Genomic DNA, 3,607 nt, shown 5'->3' with positions numbered 1-3,607 from the left:
CTCTTGGGGTGATCTGTCACAGCAATAGACAGTAGACTCGCAAGCCCACAACTTATCCCCCGACCAGGTTCCCTACAGCTTTGGCCCAGGGACCCTTCAGCCAAATGGTGGACAAAGCCTCGGTCCGTATCCCAGCCACCAGCTCACCCACCGGGCCACACCACTTAGGAAGAAACTGAGCGCTCCCTCCCCTTTCTTCCTGCCAGTTCCAGAGTCCGATCCTTCCCGCATGGGCGAGCCCCACTCCTCCACACCGGTGCCCCCCAGGGACGGCGGTGTCTGCACGACGCCCTGGCTTACGGCACACCCCAGAGTGCCCCCATCATCCAGGACAACTGCCTCCCGCCAGTGAGCAGGGAACACGGGAGGAGGGAGAGAAGTGAGAGGCTCTGTTTGGGCTCAGTCCCTGGGGCTGCCACCTGCGAACCTCAGGGAAAAAGGTCCTATGGCGTGATTAACAGTGGCAATCAATCAGACTCCTGCCGGGAAAGGCTCTCTGGTCCCCGGGGGATGTTGAGCCTAATCAAACTGCCTCCCGCTGGAGGGAAGCATCTAGGCTTATGGCTCTTGTCACCTTGACAGTACAGCCAGTGGAGACTGGCTCTTGGTTGCAGTCACCCTCTCCTGAGCGCTGAAGCCCCATGGGGGACCTTTCTCACGTGGCCGAGACGCTCTGCACACTCCCCCAGTTACTGCGTTCCTCACACCCATCCTGCGGGAAGTGGGGTGCGGCTGCTCCCCGCTGAGTGTGCATCCTCACACCGGACCACAGGCCTGTGTCATGGGCCCAGCAGCGGCCCCCAAAGATACCAACCAGGTCCTGTGAGCGTTACGTCGTGTGATCAGGGTCGCGCAGGTGTGATTAAGGATCTTGAGATGCAGGTCATCCGAGTGCCCTCACAAGTGTGCTTGTCAGAGAGGCAGAAGCACGTGACTCACGGAAGAGAAGTGAGGACGGAGGCAGAGGCTGAGTGATGCGGCCACAAGACACAGAAGGGGCAAAGGATGGACTCCACCCCACAGAGCAGGACTCTGTCAACGCACTGACTTAGGCCCAGCGAAACCAATTCTGGACTTTGGCCTCCAGAAGCACGAGCGAACGAGTTCGGTTGTTTTAAGCCACCAGGTTCGTAGTAGTTTGTTAGAGCAGCCACGGGAAACTAACGCGCCCACCCTGCAAACTGGATGTGCCTGTCCTTCTGGCCATTCCAAGCCTCTGTCTTTCAACAGTGCGGTGCCACGGAGCGCAGGCGGGGAGCGAGGGCTCACACCGTGAAGGCCCTTGCAAGGTGGCCGAGACACTGGGCGAAGGGGAGCCTTTAAGCAGATCAGTGACTCAATTTGGTTCCTGTTGGAAACGTCACTGGCTCTCAGATGGGCGAGAAGCAGGGCAGGCGTGGAACCACCAGGAGGCTGTGGCTGTCCAGGTGGGAAGGGTTAGTGGCGCGAAGCAGGGAGGTGACACGACTGAGAGAGATGGGCAGGTTTGAGGACTACTTGGGAGATTGGAAGCGCCTCACTTGGGGCAGATAGAGGGATGTGCCTGCTTTATGATGGGCACTGTCTCCAGACGGAGGAAGCCACGAGGGAGAGAGGGAGACCCCTACTAATAAGGGGTCCACGGGGGTGAGCAGGGAACCGACGGCTGACGCTCTCGAACTGCGTGTAACGCTAGCATCTGTTGACGGCCTCCCGCCTTACACACACACACACACCTTCACTGTGGATTGTCCTGGGAAAAGAGCAGCAGGAGGGGAAGTACCCTGTCCCCTCCCCCTGGGGAGGGCGGGGTGTAAGATCCACACTCGTCATCCTAGCTCAGGAAAAAAAGACACTCTGGATCTTTTCTCAGTACATTCATTGAATTTGGGAAGCTTAAGGTGAAGATTCTAAGGGCTTCAAGGCTGAAAAAGGACACTTCCTCTCTGTTTATTTTCAACGTCTGAACTTGAAACCAGCTGTGTTTCTCTGGGGAACAAAACCCAGAGTGCCTTTTGAATCCTGTCAAGCGCCAAGAAGAGGCCACGTCATGAGAGGCTGAGTGTGCGCGGGTCCAAGCTGAGTACTAGCCCTTCTCTGCCCTGCCCTCCTACTCAGCGGGGCTGAGTGATCCCTGGGAAGGGCGTGGGGCACGGGGAGGGTGAGACGAGCCCTCTCCCCACTCCATCTCCCGTGTGCTCAGAGGGTGCGTCCTTGCTCTCCAACCAGCCCCAACTGGTTCCTGGGGCAGTAGGAACACGCGGCTTTGGTGTGAGACCAGGGTTCAGATCGCAGCTCTACCACTTAGTGCTTTGGAAACTCTATCTTCTTTAAAATGCAGAGGAAAGGCGATGTACATAAAAGTGCGGCATGTCGTGGACCCACAGAAAGTGGGGCTCCGTGTGTGTGTCCTGAGAAGGCAAACGGCCTCCCCAGGGGGGAGAGAGAGGCCTGAACACACGACCGGAGTTCAAAAGCCTGGGAATGCTGAGCCATGAGCTAGGACACCTGGCTTCTGTTTCCGGCTTGCCCTCCAGCCGGCACCAGAGCCTTGTGCTCGCCCACTGCCCCGAGCCTACATTTTCTCGTGTTAAGTGTGCATAACTGGGTGGGTGTCCCAGCACCCACCCCCGCGGGGCCACAAGTATTATGGGATAATAATGTATACAATAGAATCTTCCAGAGGGAACAGTGCTGTCTGTACTCGAGGACGAAACGCACTCACCTTGAATCTGGGGTGGCTAACGCGGCGGAAGTGGGAAACATGGGGAAGGGTAGGTGATCTGAAGTTAGGACCAACGTGTGTGCCTGGGAAGGAGGCGGAAAGTCAATCAGTCTCTGTGTGTGTTGCCTCCTGCCACCCAGTGCTACAGTCTGCTTGGGTATTTTCACTGCCATCTGTCAGCAGCTCCAAAATATACAGCCCTATTCTGTCCTGTTCCCTGTGTTTACATCTGGTTAGCAAGATTCAGCCGGGGACATACATGTCATGGGGAGGCGGCTGCCAGCAGGGCAGGAGGGTCCTTAAAAACAGCATTTTGTACTTAGCCTCCGCTTCTCATATTTACATTTTAAAAACATGTAAGAAACACTTCCCACTCACCCACAACTTGCCATAATCTTATCTTATTCAGACCTCACTTTAAGCCTATGAGAGGAAGCATTAGGCACATTTTCGAGATGAAGTTCACAGAGTGGATTTGGACATGTGGTAGCAACAGACAGAAACCACAACTCAGACTTAAGAGTTAAAAGGGAGTTTATTGGCTCATGTAACGGAAAAGTCCAGAGGTAGGGCTGGTTCCAGGCAAAGCTATATTAGGACTCAGATGATCTCCACAAGATGAGAGACCTGCTCTCCTCTGTGGGTTTCACTCTCAGATTTTCTTTACACTGGATCCCCCACTCCCATCCCTCGAAAAGTAGCCTCTCTTTCTCAATGGTCCCAGGAAAGAACTTGGATCATGTGCCCAGCCCTGACCCAATCTCCTAGTACCCGGGAGTTTGGAAGGCTCTGATTGGTCAGGTGCAGGTCATGTGCCCAGCCTTGACCCACTCCCTAAGTACCCAGGAGTTTGGAAGGCTCTGATTGGTCAGGTGTGGGTCATGTGCCCAGCCCTGACCCAAT

The sequence above is a fragment of the Mesoplodon mirus genome (genome assembly GCF_964341445.2).
Source record: "Mesoplodon mirus genome assembly, chromosome: 13".
In the NCBI taxonomy this organism is placed as follows: Eukaryota; Metazoa; Chordata; class Mammalia; order Artiodactyla; family Ziphiidae; genus Mesoplodon; species Mesoplodon mirus.
This window is presented reverse-complemented; position numbering follows the sequence as displayed.